We start from the raw sequence: 14,852 nt of genomic DNA, 5'->3' as shown, positions 1-14,852 counted from the left end.
TTACTAATTTAGTTAAAGACATAAGTGTGCCTGGTAGGTGTAAACTTCAGCATATTCTAAATAGAATCCCAGATATGTAACACCCTTTGGGTAAAATCAGACAAGTTGCGTGCCTGGAAATGGGGCGTAACAATTCAATATTACTTTCTAATATCCGTCTTTAAAATTCTTTATTGAAACTTTGATACTATTTTTTCTCGTCAGGTCAGTAATGAGTATACATCAAAAATGCGTTTCCCTGGGGAACGTGATATATATATGTATATACAACCTTATTGTTGCCGTAGAAGTCCAAAATCTTTCACACTAGCCCATAAAAGATATCTTATTTATGGATGGATTTATATAGGCCTATGAAAAAGATAACCATTTTTTCTACAATGACCAGCTTTACCACGTTTTAGAACATACCATAACAGATATTACTCTGAAAACATTTATTAAGCACACGAATATTTAGAGATGCTTCAACGTAATGTAGTACACTGTTACGTTTATAGTATTTCACATCTATCATATTTTCGAAGTTTGATTCTTCAGATATAAGCAATAACAGTGTTGTTTTTACTTTTATTATTTTTAAGGAGTGACTTCATTATAATACAACAAATAGAGAAAGCTAATGTACAAGCTTAGGACAAAGGGGAGACTATAAATGTGTTAATGCTTTTTTACGGAAAAGATTGTTTTTGGCTTGAATAATCAGGCTATTGATAACTCCTTATTATCTGGGAGGAAAATATGAGCTTTTATTAGCATTTGTTTGGAAATATATGAATACACTATTACATCCTCACTAAGGTAACTAACTATGATTTGTTGAGCTCTTTGTATGTTGCAGGAAGTTTTGTGTCGGTTACCTCACATGACCCTTTGGGGTGGGCAGACGGAAGGAAACTGACACCAGGAGAGGTCCACTTTCGGAGGTCACACAAATAGTATGTGTCAGAGTTAAAATGGGAGTCCAGTGTGTCATACGCTACTCTTCTCGTTGGCTTTACACTGTGGAGAAATGTTTTTTTGTTTTGTGTGTGTTTTTTTTTTAATGTTGGGTCTTTCTGCAGGATAATGCAAATCTGTTGGCTTTAAGTCTATAATGATTCTTGGGAGGCTGATGCTTCACAAAACTTTTTATGATGTCTTTTCTTGTTTCAGGCATTTTAATTACAGATCACGTTACCTTTAAATCCAAAGTGGATTTACATAAAAGGAAACATAAACTAAGTCACTCTCTCTTTTCTCGAGGATATTAAGCTTGCCATTATTCAAGTACTATATTTTAATTGCTTTAGGAAACATTAAAATTCTTAAGGGGATATTTTCATTGACTTGGAGTGCATAAGAAAATTAGTGATTCGTGCAAAACCTAAAAATTATAAGTGAAATTTAATTATTATTTATTAAAAAATAGAAGTTGATAGCTTCTCCAATTTTACTAGATTTAGTCATTTTGGGGATTCCAGGACTTTTCTTTTTTAAACAAAATTATATACATAAAGACATTTAATACTCGAGGAAGATAAATTGATATAATGAGAAAGTACTAGTAGTTTTTCTATCAATTTTTTTTCTGTGATCTAAAGCTAAATTGTGATTTAAGACACCCATAGTAAACTATGAGGAACAGTTATTTTCCTTTGTTGTTTTGTTTGGTTTTTTTTTTTGTGGTACGCGGGCCTCTCACTGCTGTGGCCTCTCCCGTTGCGGAGCACAGGCTCCGGACGCGCAGGCTCAGCGGCCATGGCTCACGGGCCCAGCCGCTCTGCGGCATGTGGGATTTTCCCGGACCGGGGCACGAACCCGTGTCGCCTGCATCGGCAGGCGGACTCTCAACCACTTGCGCCACCAGGGAAGCCCTATTTTCCTTTGTTTTTGGTCTATGAATTTAGTTATGATACATACTTTAAAGTTTTATATGTTGATTAAATAAAATGTTGAAGATACAGAAAACTAAAAAAAAATAGTGTATGTGTGTACATATATATTCACAATATATAACATAGAGAGTAGTATATTTTATATAAAAATAAATATATTAATCTATAATGTATAGTATATAAAATAATATATATTAATATGTAATATATAGTACATATATATCTGTGAATTTTAAAAAGGATATTATTATGTGTGTACAGATAAATATACAGAGGAAAAATGACAATGGGCTTTCGGGGACAAATCATATGACTAGTGTTAGAATATTTTAATTCATTTATCTTGTATATAAAAGATATACTAAGAAATTTTGATGTAAGGCTATTTGTTAGGTAACAATGTGAAATGTAAAGCCACACTGACCTAGATGAATCCCAAATCTACATTTTCATAGCTATATGACCGTGGGATATATGCTTGATTCCTAAACTCAGATTCCTTATTTGTAGAAAAGCATTAAGACTGATACCTTACAGAATTGTTGTGAAAATTAAGCTAGTGAATATAAAATGTTTGGCAGAATAGCTATCACATAATAAGTAGCCAGTTAACGATAGCTGTTTTATTTATATAAAAAGTCTTTTAATTTTAATAAAATATTTATCGATTAAGACATCATTTTAGGTCAATTTTACTGATCAAGTGTGGAAAGAACCTTAGGAATAAGCCAGTGCAAACGTTGCCATTATAGAAAAATAAAATTTGGCGAAGTTGGGGCAGCCCTTTCCTGAGGTGCTAGAATAGGTTAGCGGTAAAATCAGCCTTGGAACCCAGCTTTCCTGATGCTGAATCCAGTGGGGCGCCCTCTACTGTTGGCACCCTGTGGGACAAGTAAGTAACATTTCTGTCAGTTCAGAACCAATTGAAACACAAGAGGACAGAGAAAGAATTGATTGGAGGATTTGGCTATTATTTCATCCCTGAGTGAGATTGATTCACCCACCCAGTCACAGGCAGCGCTGGAAAACAAGCGACCTCCCAAAACAAGGCATTGCCTTCTCTGTGATCCTAGGGTGCAGAGGAGAGGAAAGGGTCAGCTTCACAAGGAAGGGCTGCTAAAAAGAAAAGAAAAGAAATAAAAAAGGAAAAAACCAAGAAAACAACCCTGATGGGCCAGAACTGAGCAGGCTCAAAGTCTTCCCCCGAGATTTACCACTCACATAAATAAGTGAGAAGTGGTGATAAAGACTGACTCCTGGAAATCTCTCCTCAAGGAAACAGAAGGGAAAGAAAAAGGGAAAATCTCTATGACATACTAAAAATCCAGGAATTAAATCTTATTCTATGTTCATGTACAGTAATGATCAATAAGAGCCTATTTTATAGTATCTTTAAGACAAAGAGATTTCTTTGTCCTTCCATTTTTTTTGGAAGGACATTTCCAAATGTCTTCTCTTAAGACAAAGAGATTTCTTTGTCCTTCCATTTTCTTTGTCCTTCCATTCCAATTTCTCCTTCCATTCCATTTTATATCTAACAGCCATGTCCAGCCATAATCCAAATTTGTGAATAATAAAACTGTGTACTCTTTTACTCCAAACTTCATTGCATTTGAGAAGACTTGACTTGCTCCAGCCTTTTGTTCCTCATTGTCAAACTGTCCTAATCTTTTAGCTTTCTCTGTGAAGGCCCCATTTTAAAACCTGATCTCAGTGGCTTTTCTCCAACTTTTTGTCTTATGAGGTTTATCAAAACTTTCTTGAAATATAACTTGATACCTCAAGAACTCAATAAAGTCCCCAAGGCAGGATTTATGGCAGAAAAACTGTGCACTCTACGTAGTTATTTTGATTAATTAAAATTATATTTAAAATAAATTTAAAATAGTGACATGGAAAGCAAAATATATCAGTTTAGAATGAATGCCAGGTTTAATAAGTTGCATGATCTGAATGCACTAATGGTAAGGAAATGAAACATAATGTTATAGAAGCTTGCTAATTTGCAATAACAATGAGAGATATGCTATAGGTTATTGTATTTTGTGGATTAGCAAGAATGTGGAAACACAGGATGTGAAATTAGAGATATCAAATATTCTGCATTTAACTTGAAGGACTGTTTTACTAATACTTCATAATGTACTGGTAAATGCATTATGCACTTGATAAAATTTAGGAAATTTTCTCAATAGAATTTTCTGTTGGGTATTACATTTTTGCTGACAATTAGGGTAAACTGCCAAGATCTTTCTGTGAAAGTTATGAAGATTACCAGATTATTAAAAAGAGATATTGATATTCCATGGCAGTTGTTATTTCTTCTTGATAAGTTTCACATTACAGGCTGGTATTTTTTATGTAATATTTACTATTATAAGCAAATCAGCAACTTTTCCCAGACTTTTCTATTTAGCACTCCAGAATGAAAGCAATGGATACATTAAAATTCAAAATGAAAAAAATCCCTTTTTTTTCTGCATATGAGACCTCAATTTGAGTGAATATTGTTGACCTGAATTGAATATTCCTGGAGGGGTTGCTATATTTGAGCTTAATAATCAATTGATAGACTTTGTACTTTAAAAAGTAGTTGACCCTCACCCAGACACTGATACTCATCACTTCCTTTGTTTATTTTCTTCCATGTTTATTTCTATCTCCCCTTCTCTGCTTCAAGGGCCACATGGGCACATGCCTTCCAGGTCTGAGCTCCATTGGATCCCCTAGATCTTGCATGGTGCCTGAGATGTACAAGTTCTTAATGATCATTTGCCAAATGAAAGGACAGATTCAGACCAGCTGGACTTCGTGTACACACACACACACACACACACACACACACACAGAGTTCACTATAAAACCAGCCATTTCATTTGCATGTATTGTTAGAACTGAGTCTTTTTACTACTGAGGGTTTGCTCTCTGAGCGATTGGGTTGGGGGAGCCCTGAGCCCCTATGCTGACACATAGCAGGCCCTGCAATTGTCTATACTTGTGAATGTACAAGTCTTAGGGCACGCAACTATAAAGGGGAAAAAACCCCAATTGAATTGGAAAAGTTTTATTTTTCTCACCTCTTAGCAAACATTTGCTTCTCCATTCAACCAAGTTAAGAATATCAGCAAAAGGTTTAGAGCTTTGTCGTGTTGGGACAAAGCTAGAACAGGTAGGCAGGAGTTGGCAAACTGTAGGCCACTGGCCAGATCCTGTCCATGAACTAAGAATGTTTTAAAAGATATTCTTTAAAAAAGGAAAAGAAGAATATAACACAGAGAACATATGTGGCCCACCAAGCCTAAGATATTTACTATCTGACGCTTTATAGAAAAAGTTTTTGGCCCCTGAGCTAGGGGATAGCAACATTTATAGTACCTATCAGTTCACTGAATGATGCCATTTGACAACCAAAGTAAAATGAGTATCAGTAATAACATATTTTAGTATTTATAAATAGTTCAGTTGTTTACTGTGAAATTAATTATAACCCTAAGTATGCTTTATATGTATTCTTCATTAAGTTTTACTTGTTTAGTTTGAATTGGCCTTGGTTTCTTAATTCTGGCAATAAGAATGAGTCATGGACCAATACAAGAACTATAACATTTTTCATCCCCATTTAAATCAATATCAGAAAAAATGTATCTCTCTGACTTAACATTATAAACGAGAAAAATGTTATTGCGTATATCATTTATTTAACTTATTTTTCTTTCTTTAAAAATCAATGTTTATCATAGAAAGATGTATTATACAAATATCCTGGATGCCATTAAAAACAAGAGGATATTAATAAAACAAATAAATGAGAGAACAAGAGAAAGGGAGATGACAACATGTGATTGGTATTTTGGGTTTAATTTATAACTTATTTTATAATATGAGACTTGCAGAGAGAATAAATTTGACTGGTTTCCTATAGATTTCCAGAAGTGCTGACCAAATGTCTTTGAGCCCTGGAAAACTTCCATTTCAAGAAAATATACTTCTCATCTTGTTCAACTTGAAGGGTTGCTTCTACCACACCAGTATATTTGCTTTATGTATTTCCAGTAAAAAGAAATGACAGGTCTGTATCCTCAAGACCTACTCCTGATGAGGTTTAAAATGGCCATTTCGATGCCCTAATAGCGACATGTAGTGATCAGAGTACATGAAAAGTGGGAGAGTTTGAATATACAGTACACAGTGTTTTCTCATTACAGAATTTTTGTCACAGGCTATAGATATTTAGCTCTTTAGGGGCTGGCAGGCTGGCCATTTATACGAAAATGGAGAGCAGCCCAGCCAGAAAGAGTTCTGGAAGCAGGCTTGCCTCGTGAGACCAGTTGTTTGGTTAAGCAAGCTTTTCACAATCCTGGGGACCACATATTTGCATTACTAATAGCCCTATTTTTAAGGGCACTGGCATTTTAGGTGGATCGAATGACAATTAATGTTTTTCTCTATTTCAGCTGTACAAATTGACTCATACTAAGTAAAGACCACACCTGTTTTTCTACATATCAGTTTCAAAGTGTTTATTTGTGAATGATATTTAAAAGGCAAATGTGTGACTGAAATAGGAAATCTTATACGAGTGTCCTTAGCCTTGGAATCCTGACTTTGGCACCTACTATTAGCTATATTCTCTTAGCAAGTTATTCAGCCTATTTTAGCATCAGTTTCCTAATCTTTGAAATTGTTATCATAATACTTATTTCCTGCTGCATTAATCAATTAGGATGAACATTTACTGAGGGCATACTGTGAGCCAGGAACTCTTCCAGGCACTGGGATGTGATGGCGAAGAGGACAAATCCCTGACCTTGTGCAGGAGTTGAGGCTGTAGTACTCAGCTGTCAATAAATGAATGTGAAATTGGAGCAACAGAGTAAGCCCTCATTAATCATTAGAATTATAATGCTCTGATTCTTCTGCTGTCTGCCTCCTCTGCTAGACTGATATCTCCTGATGGCAGGGTTTCACACTTCATTTGTCCCACCCTGGTCTTTAATAAGTAACTATTCAATTAAATAGATAGGTTTTGCCTTTTAGATCTATATGGCAGCTTGATTGTGGTGAATCATCATTCTTGATGTCAGTCAGTTCTACTACAGACACACACACACACACACACACACACACAGAGAGAGAGAGAGAGAGAGAGAGAGAGGGAGAGAGAGAGAGAGAGATACCATCTCTGGGATGGATCTGTAACTGGACCAGTTCCCGAGTCCTAAGGTGTAGAGGACAATGTGACAGCTTGTAGACCTCAAGTTAATTTTCAATGACATGAATATTCACTGCTTTTTCTCATCTTTCCTGAAATGACTGTCGATTGCTCTAACAATCCCAGTGGAAGGTAATTCCCTCTCCTCAAGAAGTCATCAAAGCCCAGCTTCTCCCTGCTTTGACACCCTCTTGCCCCTGGCTATTGTCCAAGCACTTTCTAATCATCCTGAATTCTATTATGAGAAATCCACATTTTGTGAGTTATTTATTCCTTTGCACTGAAATGCTGAACAATTCCTTGACTCTTAAATCTCTCACATTTCTAAAAGAATTGTAGATATATTCTCAAATATAATTTGCCTATAATTTTGGAGAAATCATGGAAAATCATAGGAAGAAGTGAATGCCCCAAAAATGAAAAATGATCAAGAATTATCTCATTAAAAAACATATAGAGATATGAATTCCAGAGAACACACTCCATAAAGGTTAATATTGATGTTTGTTAACGTTCTAGAGCAGAGGATGAAGTTGTAGGACTGTGAGACCTTAGAATAACATATATGGTTGATAGAAATAGTCATGAATACACTAAGAACAAGTGATCTCCTCCTCACCTCATTCTTTTTTTTGGTTGTATATTATTGACATTCGTATTCAGAAACTGTTGATTTATAGAATGATGCTGATTTGGAGAGAACTTAATGACGAGTCAGATGGCCTTGGTTATTCTGTTCCATATTTGAAAAAAATATGTAGAGGAACATTTTTTTAAAAGTCTTGAAATGTTCAAGAATTATTCAAAGAGTTTCAAGTGGAGATAAATAAAATTCAGGGCTTTGAAAACATTGGATAAGAATATAGTGTGTTTTTCATATTTTTAGGTGACACAAAAGCGGGAACTATGTCCAATACAATAGATGATAACATCAAGATGTAAAATCATCCCATAGGACTAAAGTAAGACTGTACAGATAATTGTAAAGTTATGCATTTAGGTTAAAAAAAATCAATCCCACAAGTCTCTAATGAGAGAAATTTGACAAGACATCAGTTAAGGTGAAAATGACTTGTGTTTTTCATTGACCCCAACAAAATGATGCAGCTGCTAGAACTTTGATATTATGGTGAAGAATGGGATCAAGGTCAAATGAGGGAGTGGGTTGGTTAAACTCTTGCAGACGCAGTGAAATTCCAAAATAATCATGTTCAGTTGTGGTAACAATATTTCAGAAGGGGCATTATCATTTTGGAGTTTGTGGAGGAGCGAGAAAGAAATAATTTTCTGGTATAGAATAAGTTTTAAAATAAATAATTATGAGTATTTTTAAACAATAGAATTCTATAGTTATTTAAAAAACACTGCAGTGTTATTACAGGGAAAAAATCCAAATATTAATTTTTAAGTAACTTTAAGATAAACATTTACCTTGATGTGTGAAATATAGAATTACAATTTGAACAGTTTAGGTAAGCTGCAACAGTTTTGTTTTAAAAGTTTTTCAAAATCTACAAATTCCATTGTTAAGGCTTTTGCTTGGGTAAAGGGAGAACCCAGACTGACGTATAGGCTTTTTCCTATTTGTCTATTTGCTTGTTTGCTTGCTTGCTTTTCTTCACTTACCTTTTGGTTTTAGCTTTTGATTTTAATGTGGACAGTTTTTCCCCTCAAGCATTTCTAACCTAACTCTACCAGAAAATAGAGGTTTGCAACATTATTCCTATTCCTAGCAAACAAAAATTTGCTTCTACAACTGCTACAAATTAATCAAGCAATACAGAGTCAAATAAACCTTTTATCGTCCTTATTATTTTGTCGCCACAGGCATTGAATGCTATCATGTAACAGTATGGAATGCTATCATGTAACCGTCGCAATTATATAAGTAATAAAAAGATGTTTCCCTTTGAATGTTATGTATATAAAAATTTCAAGGTAATTCTGCTTACCTTTATATACATATATAAAAAGTTTATGGATATATATATATACACACATGAATAATTCAAATCATATAATAACAGTATTGAGCTGATGTTAAGTATATTAAACTTTTAGGAAAAAATAAAATTTTCAAGCAGTGATTAAAGTATAAGATAGATATGAACTAACCAATGGAGTAAAAGACAGATACTATACAGACACGGTATCTCAGGTTGAAAGGTGGAATTTTTACAAATGAAATTTCCATGATTTAGGACAACAGACTTGAGGAATTTTAAGCTTTTTCGATTATGAAAGACTTTAGAAAGCAGTTCCAAACTATACAAATGTAAATAACCTTAATAGTAACAAAATTTATGTCATTTTCCATTGAAAGAGCAACATTTTTAAGCAAAGAAGTGGGGGGAAACAATCTGTTCAGAACTAAAAGGAACAATCAGATAAATTAATGAGGCATTAAATCAAGATCTCTTGAGAGATTCTTTTGTCCTCCTGACACCAGCCAATTCTGACACCAACTGAGTGTTCTACAATTCAATTCTAAGGCTAACTACTCATAGTTAGCGTCAGACTCCACAGGTTTAAGGGCTCAGTCCCACAAGACCACCCTCACTTCAGACACCAGTTGTTAAGTATGAAGTCCCAGGTTACCTGTAATTCTGTCCAGCTTGGCCACAATGTCAAGGGTTCCTATATCACCTTTCAGTTTTGGTAATTTGCTAGGACGGCTTGAAAAACTCAGGGAAACACTTAACTTACATGTATCAGTTTATTATAAAGGATACAGATGAACAGCCAGATGAAGAGGTACATAGGTGAAGTCTGAAGGGTACTAAGCACAGGAACCTCTGTCCCCTGGAGTAGTGGTTCACCACCCTCCCAGTGCATCGATGTTTTCACCAAACCAGGAGCTCCCTGAATCCAGTAGTTTAGGGTTTTTTTAGTTGAGGTTTCATTATGTAGGCGTGATTGATGAAATCTTTGGCCATCGATGATTGTCTTAGTGTGGGCTGCTATAACAAATTACTGTAGATGAGGTGGCTTAAATAACATGTATTTCTTACAGTTCTGAAAGCTGGGAGATCCAAGATCAAGGTGCCAGCAGAAGATGTGGTGTCTGGTGAGAGCCTGCTTCCTGGTTTGCAGGTGGCTGCCGTCTTGCTGTGTCCTCCCATGGTGGAGGGCAAGAGAGAGGAAGCAAGGGCTCTAGTGTCTCTTCTTAGAAGGGCACCAGTTCATTTCTGAGGGCTCCACCCTCATGACCTGATTGCCTCCCAAATGCCCCACCTCCTAATATCATCACATTCAAGATTTCAACATTTGAATCCTGGGGGGGAAACAAGCATTGGGTCTGTAATATGATTAACTCAATCTCCTGTCCCTTTCCCTGACCTCAGCGTCAGGGGTAGGGCTGAAAGTTCCACGTTCTAATCAAGGATGGTGTTTCTGGCCACTAGCTTCCATCCTGAAATTATCTAGGGACCCACCAAGAGTCCCCTCATTAGAACAAAAGACGTTCCTATCACCCTATTGCTTAAGAATTTCCAAGGATTTGGGAAACTCTATGCCAGGAACCAGGGACAAAGACCAGATGCTTTTCTATGACAACAGGAGCTTAGTTTCTTTTTAAAAAGACATTTTTAAATTAAATATCTGGTGCATTATTTAAGGTTGTAAAATGTCTCAGCATTGTTTGTTCAGTAAGACAATATGTTTTATACCCCAATTTCTAGAAGATTCTAAAATGATTAGTGAAAATTAAGAGATTTAGTTGTTCTTTATCATCGTTTAGGTAAAAAATGAAATCTAACTAACATTTTCACTGAAGCCTCCATCATCAGATGTGTGAAGGCAAAACCTTAAAATCACTTATCCAGAAACCTAATAATTTAAATTATCTTTCTTAGAAATAAAAGATACCCTAAATTAATGGCAATATAGCAATGAAAACAAAATAAATTATATCTTTATAGTTACAAAAATTCAACTGTTATTATCTGTTCCTTTAATAGCAGTTTCCCTGAAGTCTGCAAGATGGCAGTGTTCTTTTTTGAAAAATTATTATTTTGAAGATGAATTCTAATAATAAGTACAATATGAGGTCTTAGTATATGTTAATTACTGTGTTAACTGCTTTACATAGATGATCTCACTTAATTGTTGTGACACTCCTATGAGATTCTTACTGGGTACATTGATATTTAGAGTCCAGTTAATTTGCCCATGGTCATAGATAGTAAGTGGTGAAACCATAAGTAAGAGTCCAGGCAAATAACTGTAGTGCCTCACTCTTAAAAATGCTTAAAAATGCACTTCATTGCCCATTAAAGTGCCACATTGTTCTTTCATTCATTTCCAGTGGGTGCTAACAGTATTACAGCTAACAACAAAATTATAGAGAATGAATTATTGGTGAGTTGATAGAATTTGTTAAATGAGGGCATTACTATGATTGAAGAAAAATATCTTACCTTACTAGTATGCTGCTTCAACTTTTTACATAATAACATATTTTACAGAGCTGTAATACATTCCCAGAAAGTTATATGTATTCTCATTTCATCTGAATAACAATTCTAACCATACTATATCCTGGTTGATGTAACCAGAAAGTAATTTCTAAGAAATACCAAGGGCCCAGTATTGATTTAGCCAAACGTACGACGCCACATACAGAGGAATGAATTCTTATTTTTTTTCTTTAGCAGAAATTTATAATATAAATTTTAAAATATATTACGAGAGATTAAAACTTTTGGAAAAAATGTGGTGCATATCCACTAAATTTACATATTATAGAGAGTTCCTGAGGTTGTTCTGGTTGGGTGGCCCATAGCGAATGGGTGTTTGTGGCCAATATGTTTACCTTTTAGGGAAGGGGTGAGTGAGACTCTGAAGAAATCCAACTGAGAAGAGACCTATATAAACAGACTGGCACATAAATCTTGTCTGTCCTGGTCCTACTCTTATGCACTATTTCTGTTACTAGTGATGATTCCTCTCTAGAAATATTATGAGGAGAGTAGGAATTCATTTTCCCTTTGATGTTCTTGACAAGCATGATGAACATTCATTTGTGTAGGTGTGGAGGAGGAATTATGTATTATCAATGCTTTCCCTGCTATTTCTGGCACCCAGGTTCAGAAGATATATAGCTACTTTATAAAAGCGTCGTCCTGAATCTAGAATGTTTTATTGTCTTTTGTTGGGAGCAGCCTCCCTGAAATTTCACTTTGGAGTGAAATAATTTCCAAGTGATAGATTCAGGAGACACTGAGTGTTGCTTTAAAATCTGTTTTCATGATTCTTATGAAAGCTATAGATGTGTTGTTTAAAAGTATGAAACACAGTAGGTGCTTCTGGGACTCTAGTGTTCACAAACCTAAGTATCATTCTTGTATTTTAATCATGTAATTTCCACATATTAAAATTTTATCAGTGATGAGAGAAAATTTGGAATTTTTGGAACAATCTTCAATGTTTCAAGAAGCAACAGCATCCTTTATTCTACCAAAAAATGTTAATAGCTTTTTTCTTTTTCTAATTGTAAAACTAGTACAAACATTGTAAAAAGTCAAGAAAGAGTTTATTAAAAAATCATCGATAATCCTATCACATAGGGAAAGTTGGTACAGTCAGTTCTGCTAAAACATGACATGTGCTCTTAAAACTCACAATGTTATAATAAATAAGCTAATTAAGAGTGAAAAAATACATATATATATACATATATATATAGGAAAAGGTCTCAAATCAACTTACCCTTGCCACTCCCCACTCTCACACAAGCCTGTTCCTCAAGGATGACATTCTATTAAAATAAGAATTATTCCCAATGACTTGTTTTCTATCACTGTCCTTTGTTCATTTACCTCATGCTATTTTTTTCACAATTTCCACGTATATATTTGTATCTTTGCTTGTGATATGCTGTTGAGGGTTACAGACCGATGTAGGATCCACACGATATACCATCTTAGTGTGTCAATTTTATCTCAAAGATTTGGGAAAAAGTTTACTTATGTCTAAAACAAAGCGTATAATAGAGAGTAAAATATAGTATTGATACTTGCTTTAATTTAAAAGTTAGACTCTTACTCTTCAGAAATATTTTCCCCTTCATGAAGTTTGCTCTGCCCTACCAGGTTTTTTGGTGAAAAAAATTTGAGAATGCAAGGATACAGCCTTAGGAATGCTAAATTCCTAGAAGGGGAATTTTATAAGTATTTTAAAGTTATTATGGATTGCTGACCTAAGACTTTGAAACAATTTACCATTCCCCCAGCATTATCTAAGTCTACTTGTTTTTCCCAGTCAAGCTGTCATCATGTGAAGACCTTCAATTGTAGAATTACATAACGGGAGAGCCCGATCCTGTTGGTTTTATACTGGAAGCTCACTAGAACTACTAATTCAATTGGATTTTTAAACCATATATTCATAGGCTTCTTGTGTGTGCACGTATGTCAGCAGGTAGATGCTTATGCTACTTTTCTGCATGTGTTTTTATTTAAAGCAGGCACTATGGAGTCCTATGTGTTTATAAATATCAAGTAACTCAAATAAGCTTAGTAAAGTCCGATTCTTTCTCAGCATCCTGTCTTTCCTCTTAGTAAAGACAATAACGAATTCTTGTGTTACTTTTAAACGTGTGCGTTTTCATCTGATTCGAAGAACCTTTCCCAATGACTTAAGAGTTCTTCAGAATCTTTTCAGTGACATCGTCAGAAGTCTTCTAGTTCAATTTTGTAAGCCTACATAGATATCCCACGGCACTGAACCCTATTGGCATTTTTCTTTGCTTTTATTCAGCTTGGCTCTGTAACATTTACTTTGTCAATTACAGTCATCTTCGTATTCACAGTCAATTCTATCACTGTGTGACTTTAATTGTATTTCGCTAAATTAAAGAGGCATTCTAAAGTTGTTACCCTTTGATTTTTCAGTTTAATTTCATTTTTCTTTAATCTTTGGAACACACTAGATTATCAATTAGCATAATAAAACAGTCACTGTGGAATTTAGTAACTATATTGAATATTCTATAAAGTAGACTAGTTTGTACAACACAGATGTATGCAGGAAGCAGTAAAGTGCATAGCATTCTATGACACCACCTTCACAGTATCCCCAAATGTGTCTTAAACGGCTAGTATATTGGACCATTACACAGAAAAACATTGTTAATGGGTGAATAATATTAATGCCGTGCCCTTTAGTAATACATTTTATCCAAAGACCTGAAAGTGCTCCATGCATGACAATTAATCACGTCTTACCACACTACTCCAAGCAAGGTATTATTATCTGCTATTATAATTTAGATAAACTATCGTTACAGTTAAAAAAGATGAAAGATTAAGTGACTTGTCAAAGATCACATATTAGTTCAGTCCCGGAGCAATATAACTCAGATTTCTGACTGCTGCTATTAACATTAAGCCCAGCCAGTGTACGTATTATCCAGCGAGCATGGCACTGTTCTTCTGAAATCATTTGCTACGTACTAATCTATTATGGAGTTTAAGTGAACATGAATATAAAGGCATCAGACTGTGTATTCACACCCAGCGCTGTGTTCGGAGGCAAGTGTATGCGTAATTTTCTGAAAAATGGGGAAATGTTAAACACGTAAGTTAGCATCTTTTTTTTTTTATTAGAAAACCTTGCATTGCCTTTAAAATAGTATTGAGCACTCTCATTGTTCCTAGTAACTGCAGGTGTGAGAACAAGTGGAAATTGAAAGTGGTTTCCACTGATAATGTAAGCTGGGCTGTTGCCAAAGTCGAGGGCCTATAGAATGAAGTCTTTTCACA

Source organism: Neophocaena asiaeorientalis, unplaced genomic scaffold, assembly GCF_003031525.2.
Source record: "Neophocaena asiaeorientalis asiaeorientalis breed wild unplaced genomic scaffold, Neophocaena_asiaeorientalis_V1.1 scaffold232, whole genome shotgun sequence".
In the NCBI taxonomy this organism is placed as follows: Eukaryota; Metazoa; Chordata; class Mammalia; order Artiodactyla; family Phocoenidae; genus Neophocaena; species Neophocaena asiaeorientalis.
Note: the sequence above shows the minus strand (reverse complement) of the source record.